This window comes from Paramisgurnus dabryanus, chromosome 15, assembly GCF_030506205.2.
Source record: "Paramisgurnus dabryanus chromosome 15, PD_genome_1.1, whole genome shotgun sequence".
Classification (NCBI taxonomy): domain Eukaryota; kingdom Metazoa; phylum Chordata; class Actinopteri; order Cypriniformes; family Cobitidae; genus Paramisgurnus; species Paramisgurnus dabryanus.
Genome location: NC_133351.1, coordinates 23,487,130 through 23,500,773, shown reverse-complemented (window position 1 = coordinate 23,500,773; position 13,644 = coordinate 23,487,130). Strand labels below are relative to the sequence as shown.

General features: G+C 36.6%; 1 long non-coding RNA gene across 1 annotated transcript; it reads left to right on the top strand.

Moving 5' to 3' along the window:
- Positions 1–7,437: 7,437 nt before the first annotated feature.
- LOC135730993 (uncharacterized) lies at positions 7,438–9,646 on the top strand. The gene is made up of 5 exons (XR_010526160.2): positions 7,438–8,090; positions 8,421–8,518; positions 8,659–8,744; positions 8,825–8,947; positions 9,085–9,646. It is a non-coding gene; the product is annotated as an uncharacterized lncRNA (long non-coding RNA).
- The last annotated feature ends 3,998 nt before the right edge of the window (positions 9,647–13,644 follow it).

Sequence of the window (13,644 nt, the reverse complement as noted above, 5' to 3'; positions counted from 1 at the left end):
GTGGGGGCAATAAAGCTCATTCCTTTCAGACGTAATCAGACACAGACAGAAAGAAATGCCTTCAATCCAATTGACTTGAACAAGTGAGGCACACTGACTAATCCATTTCACAGTTCATTTCTGTCTCCCTGGATACCCGAAGCAGAGCAATTATGAGAAATAGAGAAATGATTACAAATGGTTTCTTTTCGGGACGGAGCTGCGAAGACACGGACGCATTTGGGAAAAAGGGAATACAATTTAAAGAGATTAACGCAGCTCGGTTTTCCCAAGCACAATAATTCTTTGTCTTTAGAGGGGTCACTATTGTAAACTCTAAATCATGTCTTATCAGGGCCAAACAGCACCCTAGAGCCCTGTGGTGTTGTCAGCAAACTGTTGTGTGGATCACACATTTTCTATCACTACTTCTGCGTTGTGCACACGTCAATCGTTTTTTTCCAAATGAACACAAAGCAGTTACTCATGCTGTGAAGATTAAAATTACTTGCTTTTGGTTTTATCTTATAAATCTTAAAAGACAGGCATTGTTGTGTCCTGTTGTGTTCTGAGCCCTTCCCTCGGACACATGCCAAATATGCATTCATTATCATATCTGATTAGATGTTATAACCGCATATCATTAACTGATACCGGTTAAGGTGGTAAAATGGAACTCCAGTTCTTTGGAATTGAAAATAATTGACACCTTTCATGAAAATAGGCTAAAATTATAACATTTCAAAACACCATGTGTAGCATCCCACTAAACACAGGACGTCGGATAGACGTGCAGATCATGTCTATATTGGGTCCGTCGGTCCATGAGCAATTCTGGACATCTATTCCACGTCCAAACTAGGTCCACTATTTGGACGTTCAAACATGACCCTACTTGGACGTCATATTTACGGCAACATTTGACGTTTGAACTGGGTCATTTTTTGGACTTCATTTGGACGTCATATTTACAGGCAACATTTGACGTTTGAACTGGGTAATTTTTTGGACGTCATTTGGACTTCATATTCACGGGCAACATTTGACTTTTAAACTGGGTAATTCTTTGGACGTCATTTGGACATCATATTTACGGGCAACATTTTACGTTTGAACTCACTCAAAAAAATGAACTTGGTTGGAGTCAGTTTTACTAAATAATTTCTTGTTCACTTTACTTAACAAACACAAGTAACGGCATGATTAATTTAACTTAGTAATTTCAACAAAATACTGTGTCTTGTCAGCTTTACTTCAAAATTATTTGTTCAGCCAATAAAACATTGTTGCGTAAAAGTAACAGATTAATAAAACCAATACAGACTTGCATCTCATTGGCTGATGATGCAGCAGTGTATTATGGGTAAATTGTTGTTCTGGCAGAATTGTTGTACCCTCTTGCAAAAGTGTAGCACGATTAGATAAGTACCTGAGTAATAAGTGGGCAAGTATTAGTTAATTAACTTGTTCTGATATATTTTAGAACAAAACAAACCAACAAACGGTTTGAAATGTTACATTGCATTTCAAATATGTTTGTGATATGTTTGATAAACTATAAATAAATAAAGGTTGTATTGAGCAGCTGCACTCTGATTGATTGATTTGTTGTTATGGAGTTATTAAATCATAATTTTTTTTCATCAATTAAATGTTTCATAATAGTGACTTTACTAGGATTTCTTTAGTCCATGTAACATTTAAATTGTCCATTTTACACAAACTTTTTTAGTAAATACAACTTACATTTTATTTGTTGACAATACTTAACAAAGCTATGTGGAACCCACTTGACAAAGTTTTTTTAAGTAAATCCAACTTTTTATTTTTTTGAGTGCATGGGTAATTCTTTGGACGTCATTTGGACGTCATATTTACGGGCAACATTTGACGTTTGAACTGGGTCATTTTTTGGACGTCATTTGGACGTCATATTTACGGGCAACATTTGACGTTTGAACTGGGTAATTCTTTGGACGTCTTTGGAAGTCATATTTACTGGCAACATTTGACGTTTGAACTGGGTAATTTTTTGGACGTCATTTGGATGTCATATTTACGGGCAACATTTGACGTTTGAACCTGGTAATATTTTGGACGTCATTTGGACGTCATATTTACGGGCAACATTTGACGTTTGAACTGGGTAATTTTTTGGACGTCATTTGGACGTCATATTTACAGGCAACATTTGACGTTTAAACTGGGTAATTCTTTGGACGTCATTTAGACGTCTATGACAGGCCTATGTCTATATTACATGATTAGGCCTATTAAAAGTGTTTATTTACAAATATCAGCATTATTGTACCAACATGATGAATACTTACGAGAAGTCTGTATTATTTATACAGTACTGTTTTTTCTGCTTTCTTGAATTATATACAAATTCATCTAAATGTACAATTAAAAATATGTAATTAAATGTGTAGTCCGTTATATTAAAAGTATATGACCATACTAACAATTTAACATGAAAATATTCTCACCTATTCTTATAATGTTGAGTTCATGCTATGAATGCAATAAGTTTGCCTTATATACAATGTTAATATATGGACGAGTGGTTAGCGAGACTTGCTTGTAACCCAGAGATTGATATTTCAGTTCGAATCCCTTTCAAAATGTCCCACAAGGTCACAAAAATACTGGTATTTATATCTTTGTGGGGACAATTGGTCCCACAACGTGATAATTACCAATTACTAATGGTAATCAATACACCAAATAACCATGATTACTATTCTTTTACTATAATAAAACCTGGGTTATTTTTTGTAAGGGAGATAATGGGGAAATGTAGAATGGTTTCTGTTAGACAGAAGGTAAAGTGTTTGGGACAGTGGGTACAGACAAGTGTTCATGCTTGATATATAATATGTTGTATCCTTGCACCGTTACAGCAGAAGGACAAGACACTGAGGTGCATCCATCACATACAGTATGGTACAGACATTATATACAAACACACTCATGCACTCACAGGAGTCCCAGAAAGGAGAAAAACAAGCACATTCAATTTTCACACTATTACCCACGTGTCCAGTGGACCCGAATATCACATATGTAATATAAACGTGTAAGGGGTGAACAGAGTACATTCATTATAAAGTTAGAAAATGAAAATGAGCCAAGTCAATGAATCTGAGGTTGAAAACAACAACAGTTGCATAATTTTTATTTTAGTAAACATTAAAAACAGGTTCCACAGACCCGAACACAACACAAGGGTTAACATCTCAAGCTGCAACAAAAGTTGCTGTTGCGATCTGCATGTTTACACATCAATGTGAACAATTTCACAGAAGTATAAATGAAAACTGACACACAGAACTATAAACCAGTCTTGACTGTTGCTTCATTTAATGTACGCAGATCTATGAATATGCAAATTAGTTCCTGCCTTCACTCAGTCACAGCAGCTTCAATCACTATCTGACCCACTTGGTCAGCTGTAGTAAACACGACACAGATGCAAGTGGAAATATTGCTTTATTCAGCCAAATATATTTGAACCAGCAACTGATTCAGAAAAAGGAAAGAATGAGTAAATTGTACAGGGTTTATTTAAAGTTCATGTTTCAGAATTGTAATGCATTTTATAAATCGCTCTGACACAATTGTATTTGATATGATTATCCTTTGGTTTGACTATGTTATCAAACAGTGTGACGGTCACAGAATGACCACACAGAGAACTTCAACTTAACAATGGACATACATTCACACAAACACAGAAACAAGACACAAGAGTTTTGTATTGATATTTTTATTATAATTATTAATTGTCCAGCAAAAGGAGTGAATGGAATTGTGGTGTTTGTCCCATAGTTTTGTATCTCTGGGGAAGTAATGGCGGGAATCCTTTGTTTCATTTGGTTTGGAGTCTACCAATGTATATTGAACATGGGACAACACGGCCAAGTTGCTTCTGGGATATTTTCATTGAATATTGTGAATTAGTTGGTAAGGTATTGGAAAAGAAGTCAAATATTAAAGTTATTGTGATCAAATAAATATTTTCAGAGTTAAAGTCTATGGGAATTGTGTTGAGTGTTTCTTGTGAGTTGCCCCTCCCCATGCGGAAAATGGCGGTGGCCGCCATTATAAATGTGTTTGTTTGGAGTATTCTTTTTTTATCTGGGTCTGCTGCCGTGAAGTGTGGCTGGAAGGCTGCAGGTATTTTTCTGGTATTTTTTGTTTGGTTTTTTGGTATTTTGCTTTACTAATTTTGGTATTTTTTAATCTGTTTTGAATTGGTACTATGTATTGGTTTGAACTTACTTTGGACTTTTGAATACTTTCTTATATTTTGTTCTTTAATGGACTTTAATTGGACATTTTTGAACGATTATTGACTTGTTTCTGGAATAAACACTTTGGCATTTCTTAAGCCACCTCTGTTTAATTCAGAGCCGGCGGCAGACCATAACTAACAGGGGGGCACTCGGCTTCCAACGGGGGGCACGCAATAGCAACAATAACTTGCAAAAACAAGACATTAAAACAACAAATACAGCAAGCACACACTCATACAACTGGAACAGACTGTCAGCTCATTTCCCGTATAAAGTGCAAAAGACCACAAACTATGCGCAAAACTATTGAACTTCGACCGCGGCGTGAGCGCAAATTGAGCTCCGCTGCGCTCGACGCAACAACAAACCGCCCTCGCGCGGCGCAAGCCATTGAAATGAGCACGCATCCTAGCTTTAAAAAAGCCGCTTTACCATAATCACGTCGTAATGCTGTTAACGGTCTACACTTCACATTTAAGCTTACGTAATTTAAAACAACGCTAACTTACCTTTGAAATAGCTGAAGACGGCGTGTAAGAACATTAAACTTCCTTAAAACAGTGTCCTGTAGATTTGTAAATTCCACCTCAACCTCTAATCTCTGAGTTTGTTCTAAATGTTCTAATATCCATATTTTACACAATCCATAAAATGCCGCGAAAAAACACGTTGCTAGTATCAAGTCACAAATATGCTAAAGACGTAAGACGGGTCAGACGCGGCAATACATCCAATCAGAGAAATTAAAGAAAACATATATCAACTATATTTTCCTCATTTGATTACATAATAAGTCATGAAACATTCAATGTTTAATTTATTTTAATTATTCTTGATATATATTAAAGTAATAAAAAACTTTGTAGGGGGGCACAACAACCTGTTCGGGGGGGGCACTGCCCGCGAATTCCCCCCCTTGACGCCGGCCCTGGTTTAATTTGGCCATATTTTAAGGGGTTACCATTACAAACAGCTAGTAATGGGTTGCTTATATTACACAAACCATGTTCCCTTCCACCACCTTAGACCAGGGTTCCCGCGGGGTCTTAAATAGTCTTAAAAAGTGTAAAATTCAGAAAGTTGAATTTAAGGCCATAAAAAGTCTTAAAAACGGACAGATTTTCATCCTAGGTCTTAAAATTTAATTAACCCAAGTCTTAAATTTCTAACCTCTGTTTATTCCCAAAAAGCGTTGTCCGCAAAAAATAAAATAGTAATTTAAAATGCTGTAGAACTAATCAGTGATGGAGGAAGAAAGTGTTTGATGGGCGGACCTCTAAAAGGAAAAGTTCTGCACTTCGCGCATCACTGAATCGCACTTCAATCCAGTTTTTAATCATTATTTTTTAAAGAGGATACAAATGTAGGCTATTATAATCCACGTAATTCATGCCATAAGCTATATTTCAGGTGTTGTGATCTGACTGTATACTGTAGGTTTGGGGAGAAACAAACCTTAAATGCAGTTTTGAAAAGCAAAAATCTTTTCTGTGTTAATTTAACCAACTAGCCCGTGGCTTACCTGAGCATTTGCCAGGTTCTGAAACAGAGGACCCAGAAGCGAAAAAATCAACACTGCTTTATTGAAAATTAACTTAAACAGTCAGGCCATCGAGTCCCGAGCCACCAACAACGAGTCAACTTTAGTGTTACACAGTTTTCACTTAGGAAGCTTTTGTTTACCTCACTGCTCCATGCGCGTTTACCCTTTGACTTTATTCAGCTAATCTTGATGACATATGCAGCCTACAAATGCAACCTCTGGAGGCTACAGCCTACGGATTTAGAAACGGCCTTGTTAGCAACACACAACAAACCACGAACAGCCTTTTAATGGTAAATTTCATTTTCATTTAATTATTGTGTAATTAGAGAGGTGAATAAATGCGATGGCGGTATAGTGCATATTTATGCATATAACGTAAGGGTGGAAATAGTGTAAAACATGTTAACAAGGCACATATCAGCAGCTAACCATACTGATCTTCCCATATTAGTGGATTTTATTTGTCAAAAAAAAAGATATAATAAAAATAAAAAATATAATGTTTTGAGAATTTCTGAGAACATTGTGTCGCGTTAGTCTTAAATTTCACATATAATCTTCTTAAAAAGGTCTTAAAAAGTCTTAAATTTGACTTTGTGAAACTTGCAGCAACCCTGTAGACTCAGACATCATATACGTAATGTTTCTAAATTTACCAAAGTTTTCCTTTACATGCTTTGTGTAGTGTTATACAAGTGGCCCTGTATGCAGCATAATTCATAACATGCATTGTCCCACCCTGCATGCTGATGTGATTGGTTATGTTTGTGATGTAGGAACACCGAGTCATATTAAAACACCACATAGTCACATAAAAATAATATTAAAAACTGGATTTTCACCACATGGGGTCTTTAAATTACAGTACAGTAGGATGCGCCCAGAGACATTAGTGGTTTTTTATGTGAGGTAAATGACATTATTGTGTGGTTCCAGCAGTTTACACTTGGGTCTCACTTTCTACCAATGAGAGAAACCTTTAGACATCTCCCTGCTTGACACATCCGCTACTCCTGTAAGACCCATGTGTGCCAAGCATGACCTTCATAAAATTGGTTTTGTGGTTCAGGGCCTTTGTACATGTTTTCCATGATCTAGATAACAAAGATTGTGTGATATATTATTAAACTGCCAACCAAAAGGCCATAATCGATGTGTGGTCTAAATCACTTCATACACAGCAAAATCACCAGTGTTAAATTTTCAGGGATGGTGTTAAATACACAGTGTTGATGCTGTTTTAACACTATCTGGTAATAAAATAACACTGCCATTGCTAGGCCAGTGTTATATTCACGACAGTGTCAGTGTAAAACAAGGGTGTTATCAGATTTCACTCTGAGCGGTGTAAATCAAGCCCCGCCTCCACTAAACATCCTGTCAGGGATTTTACCGCCATTTTCTTTCAGAGGAGAACTGAAGAGATCAGGTAAATCAGTCTCATAATATTGACATGGTTTAGCTAAATTAACTGTTATTTCTCTGTCTGACTCTACGCAGCCATATGCCAAAAAACCTAAATAAGATATTTTTCCCATTTTATTTCCCCTTTGTTCGTTATTTGGTTCAGTTTAATCAGAGCAACCTTGTGTTACGTTGTTCCCTTGTTAGTTTAGTATAAAGTTAAACTGCTAGCTAAAAGTTTAAAACCAAGAAGGATAATTTTAACAGGAGATATGAAAGAATTGAACCATGATAAAACGCGACATGCACTACAAATTGAAGGTATGAAATTAAGTTAAATGAAAGCTCGTTTATTCACCATATGATGCTCGTTATAAGGTAATCATATAGGCTAGATACCGTGAGTTAACGAGGTCGTTTACATGCACGTGAGTGCACGGATATCGGTTAATTATTCAAATTACTGAAAAACACGGAGAAAACCGCAACCGCATCGTCATGTGTTTTTCTAAGATGTATGCAAACAGGGGAAATATCGCCAAACCAACAATTAATTTGACCAAAACCTCACAATATATCATCATTTGTATGCACAGATTGCTGGATTGTGTGTTGTAAGCTTTTCGTGGCGCTAGATGTCAGACAGATGCAAATGGCAAATACATACGGAAGTGTAAAACGTGTATGGCGAACATTTGTTTTTTTCTGTCATTATAGATGCTAGTTTGGTGAAAGTTCACACTGAGTGCTTCAAATCATTCAGAAGAGATGCTGTTTTTAGGGCAGTTTATTAAAGAAGACCTGACATGGATGACTTCCAATGAGAAACGACTGCTAATACTTATATAAATTCATTACAGAAGGTAAGTTTATATATTTATACATATAAATCATTTTATTTGACATAACTGAACAGTTAACCAATCTTTTTAGTATATGTAGTTTTGTACATATTATTATTATTATTATTATTATTAATCTGGAAAGAAAGTCACATGACCTGCTGCCAACTTTAATAAAAATATATTATCTTCTCATACATCGTTTTGCTATTGATGTCATATTAAATAGCAATCAAATTGATAACTATTTTGAAAATGTATAAATGAAGATTCATATTGTCTTGAGTGCTGTTTTTAATATAAAAAGAATGTTGAGTTTTCAGAGTCTTTATTGTCATTTTTTTGTGATAGGACCCTACCAGACTATATTTGAATACGGCATACCCATGAATTCTGGAACTGTTATTCCTTAACCCAGTTTGGAGGATAAGAGCTTACCAACTAGTTATGTGAGTACACACAGTACATTAGTACTGTACACTGTCTCTAACATGATTTATTATACTGAGATGATTTTGATTCAAATAACGGTTAAAACTGCACCCTTTTTGGTATTTTCTTGACTCTTTTTGTCTTTGAAAATCTGCAGAAATATGCTGAGGTGATGTATTGCAAAATAGCCAACATACAACAATATGGATGACCCTCTGTCTGGTCAACAGGAGTTTAAATATGGTAAGTGTACATGGGTTTGCTACTTTTACGGTTTTAAAGTTTAACTGTATACTCATGGTGTTTAAATTCTGTTTTGCTAGGACGGGACAGTGATGTGGCAGCTCTTCCCTGGCTCATTCACCTCTTGCCTTTCATTTGTGAAAGGAAAAAAGAAGAAAGAAGAAAGAGGGTCAATGTGCAACTGAAGCTACTGATTGTGCTGTGTAAGTTTTTTGGTATTTTGTTCTAGTTATTTATTCAGCAGTTAGTTTGCTTGCATTGTTCACCCCATGTAAATGCATACAAGTTCATAAATACACATCAAATACATTCATCAAATACACTCTTTTAAAACACTTAGGTGATGAGCATCAATCCATGCTTTGAGGGGAATGAATCAGCACAGCCCTGCCTGCACTGTGTTGGGAACAGAAGTTGCATCCAGAATTTTTGCATCATTCTGGACCAAAAAGCCATTCCCTCCATGATGAAGACCACTGATGCAGCCTTCCGCTACATCATGAGTAAAACAACTACAGAACTAAATACCAGGTTGGAACGTATTTAAGAAAAATGAAACGTCTTTTGAATTGAAATGTCTGTTTTGTTATGGAAAAATCTTTAGTATTGTGAAGGATAAGCATTTCTGCCTGCCAGTAAGGTAATGCAGTGTATTTTAATGTTCAAGTTTTGAGTAGGGTGGCTAATTTTTTTTAACTCTCATTTGATTTATTAAAGACCTTATAATAAGTGGTTTTCATGTCACTGCGCTGTGGTATAAGATAACTTTCATTATTCCATACTGTATTCGGTTTCTAATTGTAGCTGAGGTATTTAAATAAGCAGTGTTAAATGCAAAGTGTTGTGTGTATCAATGTAAATATTAAATGTGATGTACTTTAATAAAAAGAGGTTTTGCAATATTTCTTGTCATTTGTCTTTTATAGAAACAACCCATTAGCAACAAAAGTGGCTATTAATCAGTATTTTAACACTTTACATTGTTGAATTCACATTACACCGGTGTTGACTTTAAATTAGGAGTGTTAATTTTTAACACTGTATTTCTGTGCCAACACCAGTGTAGTGTGGAAACAACAATGAATAGTGTTGAACAAAGTGTAAAATTTAACAATATTGAGTGTTAAATTAACATATAATGAGTGTTGTTAAATTAACACTACACTTTTGACTAAATTAACACAGTGTAGTGTGGACACATATACACACTTTTCCAGTGTTAAATTTGACACCCTGGGTGTTATTTTAACACCAGTGATTTTGCTGTGTACAAACGGGCACAAACATATGGCATGTGCTCTATCTACAGCACATATATTTATTTATTTTCCAAAAGCTCTGCGGTTCGATCAGCAACTTTAAATAAGTTGAAGAGCTAAGAGAAGAAACGCTGAGAGTTTCTCTTATCTGAGTTTGTAGCTTGCCGGATTTAAATACATCAATGGTGAAAGAAATTGAATGTTTCCCAATGCCTGTGCTCTGAGGAAATGGATTTCCTGCTTGCCGTCACGTTTCTTAAGTCTTTAAAGAACAGACGGTTTTGCCACTGTTGTCTCCTTCCTTCCCGTCGCTTTTAATTTTAACGCATGAAGACGGAAACCCAAGAGACACAAATATCGCAATGATTATCATTTGTATTAATGTTTAATTATCAACCTAATTATTCAGGGGCTTTATCACCCTCATACCCTCCAGCCATACTTCAATGCAATCAAGCTGACTAGATTATATCCGTGACAATAATACGCACGTTTGGTTGAATTCACTTCTCACAGATTGCTATAATAACTTCAAGTCGAGCTAATTAATTACCCGAGCACTAGTACGATTCATTTACCTGCCATTTTTATTTGGCTTGCTCTATCAGGTGTGTCGAGTTGAAATGGATGGATACCTCGTGCGAATAAATCAGGGCGTACATAATGCAGGACAAACAAACAAAAAGAGCTTGTCATCAAGAAGATGAGATGTCTTTGAGAGCTACTGATCCAGTACTTTGGCAGCCTGCGATTATTGTAAATTATAGCCTTGGAATCCTTGCTGTGCAGAATTAGAATTGGTTTAGTGCCTAATTTAGATGCCGCAATCAGAATTTTGATTAAGCTTGATATTGTGTCTGCAATTATAACTTTAGACGATTCAGAATAAACAGAGGTACGGAGAAAGTAGCTGTACTAAAAAAAAGCTGTCATTGTTCAGAGTCGCAATCAACTTAAGTCCCCAAGTAGATCTATGCTCAGGCCAAAAGTAATATTTTTCTTAACCACTGTCTGGTCCCATCATGCAGTGTGCAGAGGGAGCACAAGGGAAATAGGGAAATTGTTTTAAGATTACATTTGGGCAGAGTTGCTTCGACTCTTGGCTTTTTTGCACTCTCTGAGGTGAGAGCGTGGTCACTTTTCATTAGCTTTGAACTTCCTCACGCAGAACAAGTGTTGGTGAGGAAACTGACATTATGCCTGATGTGGAGTGTAAAATGTTGCTTTTCAACCCACTGAGAAGTCATTTATCAGGCTGTCTGAAAGCATAACCGAAGTGGAGCACAAGGGTAAAGTTTGATGGACTTGATTGGAAATAAACATCTGAGAGCAATATGTCAAGAGTTGTAAATTATTCTTTAGTTGAAGTCTCCCACACTGTGAAAAGTGTTTCTGTGCCTTAGTAGATTTAACAAAAATAAAATGAGTATACTGTATCGTCGCACGTCCTCGCCTCTACGTTCGCTTTCTGCACATGCGCACTTTCACGTGTATGTGTGTTGTGCTACGGTTTCAACCATTCATTGAAGGTCGCGTTCTCACTGTGTTTTTTTCAAAATGTCTGAGGGTCGCAAGAGAAAAAGTGTCTACGAATTGTATGACAAGAAGAGAAAGGACTATAAATAAAGAAACAAGACCAGATGTTTATGGGAGACTATTTTACACGCTGGCGTGAGCTAAAAGGACAGGTTGGGCTTCCCACGCGAAGTTTCTACTGGAAAGGTACATTTTGTCATGCTATTTGGAGAAATCCATTTAAAATCACTGCTGGTAAAAGTTGATGTAAGCTATGATTTGCGATGCTAGCCCTGGCACAAGTCACGAACCGCACAGACACGGTAAACATGCCGACAGAAACTTGTAAACAAAGCGAAGAGAAGAACTGAGCTCCTGCACGCTCTCTCTCTGTCTCGTGCACGCGTTTAACAGGCGTTCCCTCTCGGGAGCATTTTTTTAAAAATATCGAGGGGCGGTTCTGTTGGCTACGCTTCAAACAAGCCTTCCATAAGGCATTGAGGCTTTCACCCCGTGACAGTCACCCAAACATGAACTGAAGAAAATACAAAATTAAATAAAAAATCTTACTTAGTATTTATATAATAGCATGTAGTCACTGGAGAAGCTAATGTGAAGCTACTGTACATAGTACAAAACATTGTAAATTATTTGGAAACTTTTTTGTAGCAATCAGCGACAGATGCCATATGTTTGGGAGTGACAGCATGTCAGACGGTCTTGGAGGTAATAGTAGCCAATCATTTTGATGACAGGCTTTGTCTCTGGCATTTCAGAATAACCAGAGCAACATTTGAGATGCTACACACCGACAGTGCTCTGTTGTTGCTCTCAGCTGTTTTCTTTTCGGAGCCAATTATTCAGTCACTTGGTTTTTTTTTATCTACATTTACACATTTGGCAGATGGTTTTATCCTCAGCAACTCGCTTTGTATTTAAAATATCATTTTTTTATCAGTCCATGCATACTCTGGAGAACAGAACCAATGACTCTGCCATTGCTTGTATCATGCTCTGACAGATAAGCTACAAACAAATTCTAGAAATGTATTTGTTTATTGCCATTTCATTACAATCAATACAGTATGCATGTCTTGAAGTTCAAGTTCATTTTATTTATATAGCACATTACACAGCCAGCAGGCTGACCAACATGCTTTCAAGTAGCTCAAGGACCCAACGTGCTTTCAAGTGGCTCAAGGACCATACATGCATATACATAAAATATCTTTATACCAAATAAAAAGTATTTCATGGTTTTACTACTTCAATGCTACATCAAGCTAGTCTTTACATGTGTTTATAAAGGTTATAATATCATTCTATGAATGTAAATGATACTCTAAAAAAGATCAATACTTTTTCATGAGCAAACACAATCACCTTTCTGACCTGTATAAAGCCAAAGCCTTTGCACTTTCATCCAAAAGCAATTTCTAGCAAGGCCTACGAAATGCAAAGCCTACCAAATTCAGCTCGCCCTGACATTCTGGTGTTAGTGGAAGTCAAGGGCCTGCACTTTGTTCTCTTAGAGGAATCAATATTGATTTGAGCTGGTGTCAAAGTAAACTCGACTGTAATGCTTCAAAATATGAGCGTGCAGTTTACTAAGTCAACACTTTCAGCAGGTCCGCTACAACTTTTGGATTTATTTCCGAAAGGGCCCATACATCTGTAGAGTAAATCAATTGCACCCCGGGCAAGTTATTAAACGCAGAGAAGAAACGCTTGTGTGATTCCAGACATCATCATTATTTCTGCCGACAAGAAACAAACGTTTATTCTGGGTTTCTCGGAGCACATTTACACCTGCTATTAAGATATGTTTTGGTCGATCAGATCACAAGTAAACGAGAGAGGCTCTTGTCCGTTCACCCCTGGTGTTTTAATCCATCTCTTTTGTCCACTTTCGACCACTTCTGGCCTGATTACTGCGAGGGGGTGATCTATGAGTCATTATTGAAACACGAGCGGGAGAAATCACAGGTTTAAATTGACACACACTAATATTATGTCAGAGTTGCTGCTTGTATTACTATTAAACATGCCGCACAACGTCTTATACATATGTAAGGGCTTTCTCAGATATTTCAGAGCAATTGATGAAAAACTTTTACTCGCAAAAT